The following is an 8,124-nucleotide window of genomic DNA, read 5'->3' as shown; positions in this document are numbered from 1 at the left end:
TGGACCATTAAGCTAATGAAAAATAAACTTCTCTCTTGTTTAAGGCAAGATACATATTTTGTTAGAACAATTCAGAATATCATTATATAGTAGTCAACAAGCTGAAAGAGTGTTCTGGAAGATTGGCTACTGTGCCTGTTTCATTCTAAATATTTAGAGAAAGAAAGGTGCTATGGTTTGATTGTGTCCCCCAAAAGTTTATGTGTTGGAAACAATCCTCTAGTCCATATGTTAATGCTATTTGGAGTTGGAGCCTTAGTGATGTGGTTAGGATTAGAGGAGCTCATGAGGGTGAGGCCCCCACGATGACAATTAGTGGCTTCAAAGAAGGCTCAAGCTGACGGGCTTGCTCTGTCTCATAAAGTGATGCTCTCTGCCCTGTTGTGATGCAGCAAGAAGGCCCTCACCAGATGCCAGTGCATTGCTCTTAGACTTCTCAAACTCCAGAACCATAAGCTAAATACACCTTTATTAATAATGAATGTACCAGTCTATGGTATGCAGTTATAGCAGCAGCAAATGGACTACGATAAAATGCCTTTATCTGCGATCCACTCCAAGATCCTCAATTCAGAGGAGACCCAGAGAGGAAGAAAAGACCTGCTAAGACTACACAGTAGGCTAAGGATATGTACTCTTCCCATCCAGGGAGAATACTCTTTGTTTATGCACTTGGTATTATTAGAGGTCAACAATAAATGCCCTTCTTAAAAAATATCAATTTGTCCTTGTTTCCAGATGAGCCAGTTTCTAAAAGTAAACCTGTGACAGCCCCTTAAAGGCCAGCATACTGGTATACTGGTTGATGTTTTTAAAAAGCAGGCCAGTGCTGCGGCTCACTAGGCTAATCCTCTGCCTGCGGCACCGGCACACTGGGTTCTAGTCCCGGTCAGGGCACCGGATTCTGTCCTGATTGCACCTCTTCCAGGCCAGCTCTCTGCTGTGGCCCGGGAGTGCAGTGGAGGATGGCCCAAGTCCTTGGGCCCTGCACCCACATGAGAGACCAGGAGAAGCACTGGGCTCCTGGCTTCGGATCAGCGCGATGCGCCGGCCACAGCGCCCTGGCCGCAGCGGCCATTGGAGGGTGAACCAAAAGTAAAAGGAAGACCTTTCTCCCTGTCTCTCTCTTCTCACTGTCCACTCTGCCTGTCAAAACAAACAAACAAACAAAAAAAGGCAATCACATTACAATCAATTGAACTGTAAAATAGTGACATTCGATTTGTTTAATAAAAAGAATCATTGTGGGATTTGGGGGAATCAGTATAAGACACAACCAGATATCCAGCAGTGACTTTGCATATGTGGGGAACTTGGCTAAGTAAGCATTGAATTGGCAAGATCGGCAGTGAGCACATCAAATATCTATTGCATAGAAAGCCTGTCATTAACTCATCTTTGAAACAGACCATCCACCCAAACAAAGATCAGTTTCAAGAATGCTGAAAGCTCAGGTAAGCAGAGGGATCAAGTTCCCTTCAGCAAGCAGGGTTGAAGGCCAGAGATGGAGTCTGAGGACACCGAAAAAGGAGTTGGGGACATTTGCTTACAGATGTGCTGCATTCCTCCACAGCTGTGACAACTCATCTTAACCATTTTGTGGGGTGTCTCTTAAGAACTACCAAGTCCTTGGGGCCAGCGCTGTGGTGCAGTGGGTTAACGCCCTGGCCTGAAGCGCTGGCATCCCATATGGGCACTGGTTCGAGTCCAGGCTGCTCCTCTCCCGATCCAGCTCTCTACTGTGGCCTGGGAAAGCAGTAGAAGATGGCCCAAGTCCTTGGGCCCCTGCACCCATGTGGGAGACCCAGAAGAAGCTCCTGGCTTCTGGCTTCAGATTGACTCAGCTCTGGCCACTGCTTGGGAATGATTGTTGGAGGCAGGATCTAAGAACAGCTCAACTCATATTGGAGATGAATAGCTATAGATTGGAATTGTAGCTTTGCCACTTAATGGCTGGTGTTTCTTCACTTCTTCAAGCCTCGGTTTCCTTATTGGTGAGATACAGATAACATTCTCTGCCTTGCTTGGTAATTGTAAGGATTCAAAATGGAAGAGCAGTGTCCAAAGCACTTAGTGCAGTGCCCAGCATATAGTTAGGACTCAGTAAATAGGCTCTGTCATCATCATGATGCTTATAGGAGAGGATCTTCAAAAATTTCATGGAGAATGTGTACTATGAAAAAGCTATGCATGATTTCTTTTCTAAAAGTCTCTAATTTATTTATTGAGAGGCATAGAGAAGCAAACAAGGAGAGTGAATGGTGCGGGGTCGGGGGAGAATGTTTTCCCCCAATTCCAGCAACAACAGGACTGGGCCACTGGGCCAGGCTGAGGTTGGGATCCAGGAATATAAAATCCAGGTCTCGCATGTGGTGGTAGGGACGCAACTGCTTCAGCCATCACCTGTTGCCTCCCAGGATGCACATTAGCAGGAGCTGAAATCGGGAGTAGAGCTGGGACTTGAACACAGGCACTCGGATATGGGATGTGGGTGTCCCAGTAGGCATCTTAATCGTCAGGCCAAACAACCACTCCACATCCATGGATTTTAACAATGTTTTGCAGCAAAATAGACTTACCTTTTAATTTCATTTTCTACACAATTTTTGAAGTACCCTTCTGTGTCTACAATATTGGAAACTACTTTGGCAGAAGAAGCAGAAACCACCAAAGGCTCCCTGTAGTAAGGGCAGCAGCTCTTGTCTTTTATGCTCTGATTTGCCCAGCAAACTTGAATAAAATTCAGATGCCTGGATCCCACTGCCAGAGATTCTGATTTAGTATCAGAGATAAAACATTGCTAAACAAGCTCTCAAAGTGGTTCTTATAGTATAAATGTTTCCCAAGGACTACGCTTTAAGAAAGAGTTGCATAGGCTCCTAGAATGTATGGGATACAGGCCGGCGCCGTGGCTCAACAGGCTAATCCTCCACCTTGCGGCGCCGGCACACCGGGTTCTAGTCCCGGTCGGGGCACCGATCCTGTCCCGGTTGCCCCTCTTCCAGGCCAGCTCTCTGCTGTGGCCAGGGAGTGCAGTGGAGGATGGCCCAAGTGTTTGGGCTCTGCACCCCATGGGAGACCAGGAGAAGCACCTGGCTCCTGCCATCGGAACAGCGCGGTGCGCCGGCCGCAGCGCGCTACCGCGGTGGCCATTAGAGGGTGAACCAACGGCAAAGGAAGACCTTTCTCTCTGTCTCTCTCTCTCTCACTGTCCACTCTGCCTGTCAAAAAATTAAAAAAAAAAAAGAATGTATGGGATACATCAAAAATTTGGTGGGAAATGAGATTAAAAATAAGTTTGGGTACAAAAATTTTGCAGTCCGCACATAAAACTCATTCTCCATGAACTTTTTCATGACCATTGTATGTATGGATTTCAAAAACATTTTGCACTAAAATAAGGTTATCCTTTTTTATGGTGAAAAAACATATATTTAGAATTAGCCAGCTGGACTCAGTTCAGATGATCCCAATTTTGTTGGCAACGTCCAGAGCATCATAGTCAGGAGCCAGCCGCACATATGCCTTCTTCTCTCCGTCAGGTCTGATCAGGGTGTTGACTTTGGCCACATCAATGTCATAGAGTTTCTTCACTGCTTGTTTGATTTGGTGCTTGTTGGCCTTGACATCCACAATGAACACCAGGGTGTTGTTGTCTTCTATCTTCTTCATGGCCGACTCTGTGGTCAGGGGGAACTTGATGATGGCATAGTGGTCAAGCTTGTTTCTCCTGGGGGCGCTCTTCTGAGGATATTTGGGGTGCCTTTGGAGGCGTAGTGTCTTGGGCTGCTGGAATGTGGGTGACGCATGGATCTTTTTTGTGGCTGTGGACGCCTTTCATCACTGCCTTCTTGGCCTTTAAAGTCTTTGCTTTGGCTTCGGCTTTAGGAGGGACAGGAGCTTCCTTCTTCACCTTTCATGCCATCTTGGTGAAAAAGAAAAAGGTTATCTTTTTTTTTATTATTAGACAGGTAGTTATAGACAGAGAGAGAGAGAGAGAGAGAGAGACATCGAGAAAGGTCTTCCTTCTGTTGGTTCACCCCCCCAAATGGCCGCCATGGCCAGCGCTGTGCTGATCCGAAGCCAAGAGCCAGGTGCCTTCTCCTGGTTTCCCTGCGGGTGCAGGGCCCAAGTACTTGGGCCATCCTCCACTGCCTTCCCGGGCCATAGCAGAGAGCTGGACTGGAAGAGGAGCAACCGGGACTAGAACTGGCACCCATATGGGATGCTGGCACCAAAAAGGTTATCTTGTAATTCAGTTTTCCACAAACTTTATTAAAATATTTATTTTGAAAGATTACAGAGAAGGGGGGAGAGAGAGAGAGAGAGAGAGAGAGAGAGAGAAAATCTTCCATCTGCTGTTTCCCTCCCCAGATAGCCACAAAGGACAGTGCTGGACTAGGCAGAAGTCAGGAGCCAGAAGCTTCATCCAGGTCTCCCATGTTGGTGCAAGGGCCCAAATATTTGAGCCATCTTCCACTGGGTTCTTCTCCCAGGCCATTAGCAGGGAGCTGGATCAGAAGTGGAGCAACTGGGACAGGAACTGACTCTCCTAGAAGATGCTGGCATTGTAGGCAGTGGTCTTACCTGCTACACCACAATGTTGACCCCTTTCCACAAACTTTTTGAAGTCCCATCCTATATATAAGACTTGGGGGAAGGGGTAGGTGTTATGGTCATGGGTTAAACAGCCACTTGTGATGCCAGCATCCCATATTAGAGCACTAGTTTGAGTCCCGGCTGCTCCACTTCTGATTCAGCTCCCTGCTAATGCACCTGAGAAAGCAAAAAAGATGGCTCAAGTGCTTGGGCACCATCCTCCATGGTGGGAGATCCAGGTGGGGTTCCAGGCTGCTGGTTATTGTGACCATTTGGGGAGTGAATTGAGTCATTACTGTTGCTATTGTGACCATTTGGAGAGTGAATTATTTAAGCCTTTGCTGTTGCCTCTCTGTCCCTCTCTGTCTCTCTGTCTCTGTCTCTTTCTCTCTCTCTGCCTTTAAAATACATACACATATACATATACATACATATATAAAGACATCCATAAATAAATTTTAAATGAAAAAGACCTGAAGAAAGGCTGTTAGATGATTTCAACAATCCAGCTGTTCTTGGCTAAACATGTGAGGCTGATAAAATCCTAGCTCATCCACTTCCAGGGGGGTGTGTGTGTGAAAGGCTGCCAGCTGTGTATCTTCTTGGTTCCATTAGGCTATACACATCAAAGTTAAAGAAAAAAAACCTGGAGGATGGCTCTGTGACGTGGCTGGTAAAGCTACCGCCTGCAGTGCCGGCATCCCAAATGGGTGCCCGTTAGAGTCCTGGCTGCTCCACTTCTAATCCAGCTCTCTGCTATGAGAAAAGCAGAGTTGTTTTTTTTTCTGGGAAAGCAGTAAAAGATGTCCCAAGTGCTTGGGCCCCTGCACCTGCGTGGGAGACCCAAAAGAGGCTCCTGGCTTCAGATCGCGCAGTTCCTGCCGTTGCAGCCATTTGGGGGAGTGAACCAGCAGATGGAAGATCTCTCTTTCTCTCTGCCCCTCCCTCTCTGTAACTCTGCCTTTCAAATAAATAAATAAATCTTTGAAAAAAAAAAGAAAGAAAAAAAGCCTTACAACTTAAGTTCCTTCAGCTGCTTTAACCTACTACTCTCTGAATGCTCGCCCTCTCTCAGGAGATCCAAATGATTGCTGACCAGACAAAGGAGAGGGTGTTTTAGCTACGGTTGATTAAGCTGTTAAGTGAGGAGCACTCCACTTAACAATTGTCTTGTTCTCATCAAAATTAGAACTGTAGAGTGGCTGATAATAGGATAAAGAACGCATCTCCTCTGACTGGTGCACACAGCCCCTACAGTTCAAAATCCCAGGCTCCCATGATGCCTGTCCAGAACTCTTCAACCAGGATATTTGCTCCTCTTAAGTTGGTATCAGAAATAAAGACCACAAATTGTCCTGTCTCCATGCATAAGATGCCACAAAACAATTAACCTGACTAAAAACAAAACCAAAAATGTCTCCATTTGGCTGATAGTGAGAATGAGGTTACATCATTCCAAATGGATCTATAAAGCTTTGAGATTGCTGGGGATTGCTTTGACACCATTCCAATTTACTGCCGCAATGAATAAAAAGTGACAGAGATCACAAGACTTATGGAAGTCATCATTGAGAATTAAATCTCTAATGTTGGGAAAGAGATTCTGGGATGGGAGATTTAATGTCACTTCCTCCTTCGGGAAGACCATGGTATTCTCAAGGAGGCACTCTCTACGTTGTGAAATGAATCTAAAGAATAAGAAATGGGCCTCCATTGAGGTTTTTCAACCTTAATATCTTCTTTAGGAGTGTTATCTTCAGTAACAAGTCACTAGTTACACCTCTCCTTCTCTAAAAGCCCATTAAAGAAGCTGTACAGAGACTCAAAGATTTTGCTTTCTCCTGAATCTACAGTAAATTGGGTGCATAGGGAGTCACTGGACTTTCTCCATCAGAGGCTCATGATGGCTTATAGAAAAGTCTGTCTGTTTAATTCTGGTATCTATGAAAGTCTACCATTCTCTGACCACAGAGATCTGATAATTTAGCACAGGCTATACTACATTAACTTTTCCAATGTACAGCTAGAGACCAGAGTACAATGCACAGGGCACTGCACATTTGTTTACTGATAATAATCACAAGTAGCAGAATGCTGACATAGGAATAAAAACCTTCCATTTTATTTGGCTAAGATTGTGGGAATATGTTCCAGCTTTAGCTCTGTTGCCAATATGCTGTATGTATTAGTCAGATTTTATACCTGAGGGCAACTACTTAGGAAGGAAGGCGGTTTATTTCAGCTTACAGTTTTGGAGATTCACGGTCCAACATTGGGCCACCCCACTGGTTTAGCTATCTGTTAAGGCTGGAGGGTGGTAGAGGGATAATCACATGGTGAGTCATGAAGTATGCTTGGCTTATGTAACTAACTCTGGCAAGAACTACTTTCTGGGCCGGCACCACGGCTCACTAGGCTAATCCTCTGCCTGCGGCGCCAGCACCCCGGGTTCTAGTCCCGGTTGGGGTGCCGGATTCTGTCCCGGCTGCTCCTCTTCCAATCCAGCTCTCTGCTGTGGCCCAGGAGTGCAGTGAAGGATGGCCCAAGTGCTTGGGCCCTGCCCCTGCATGGGAGACCAGGAGGAAGCACCTGGCTCCTGGCCATTTGGGGGGGTGAACCAACGGAAGGAAGACCTTTCTCGCTATCTCTCTCTCTCATTGTCTAACTCTGTCTGTTCAAAAAAAAAAAAAACTACTTTCTGAATGTAAGCCTTGATGACCTAAGGATCCCCCACTGGGCCCACCTCCCAGCTGCCATAATTAGTTCAAGTCTCCACCTTTAATCCATTGACCATGATTATAATACATTTGGGTTTAAATGTCTCCATAAGTTTGGGGAGCTTCTGTTCAAAATATAATACAGTCTAACCTTGAGCTAACCTCTTTCTGTTTGAGAACTGATTTCCTCATCTATGCAACAAAGGAGAAGATTTCTAAGGATCCCTCCCTCCAGGTCTTCTGTCCTATGTGTCTTTATATAAAGACTTTATCAAATGTAAATAAGTTCTATGACATCAGCAACCCCTAAGCCAGTGATTCTTAAGTTTCAGTGTGCAAATCAGGATTAAATAAAGAAGCAATTCTGTTTTTGGAAATTTATACTATATCTTCAAAATGATGGGTACACAAGCTTCAATTGATTGTATGTCTGAATTTATTCAATTGATTGTATGCCTGAATTATCAGAAACAACTCATGTATTAATCAAAAAGTAATTGGTAAAATGAAGCCTGATGCATTCATACAATGAAATATTATACTGCTGTGAAAAGCAGTAAGCAAGTTCTCTATGACAGATATGAAAACATCTTTCAGTTATGTTATTTTTTAAAGATGCATAACAGGGGCCTGCGTTGTTGTGCAGTGGGTTAAGCCACTGCTGCTCCACTTCTGATCTAGCTTGCTGCTAATGTGCTTGGGACGGCAACAGAGAATGGTCCAAATACTTGGGCCTCTGCCACTCACATGAGAGACCTGGATGGAGTTCCAGGATCCCAGCTTTGGGCTGGCCCAGCCCAGACTACCA

At 45.3% G+C, this 8,124-nt stretch overlaps 1 pseudogene; it reads right to left on the bottom strand.

The window, feature by feature from the left end:
- Positions 1-3,425: 3,425 nt before the first annotated feature.
- LOC133753562 (large ribosomal subunit protein uL23-like) lies at positions 3,426-3,925 on the bottom strand (annotated as a pseudogene).
- Between the last annotated feature and the right edge of the window lie 4,199 nt (positions 3,926-8,124).

The sequence above is a fragment of the Lepus europaeus genome, chromosome X, assembly GCF_033115175.1.
Source record: "Lepus europaeus isolate LE1 chromosome X, mLepTim1.pri, whole genome shotgun sequence".
Taxonomy (NCBI): domain Eukaryota; kingdom Metazoa; phylum Chordata; class Mammalia; order Lagomorpha; family Leporidae; genus Lepus; species Lepus europaeus.
Note: the sequence above shows the minus strand (reverse complement) of the source record. Positions and strands in the feature narration are given on the sequence as shown.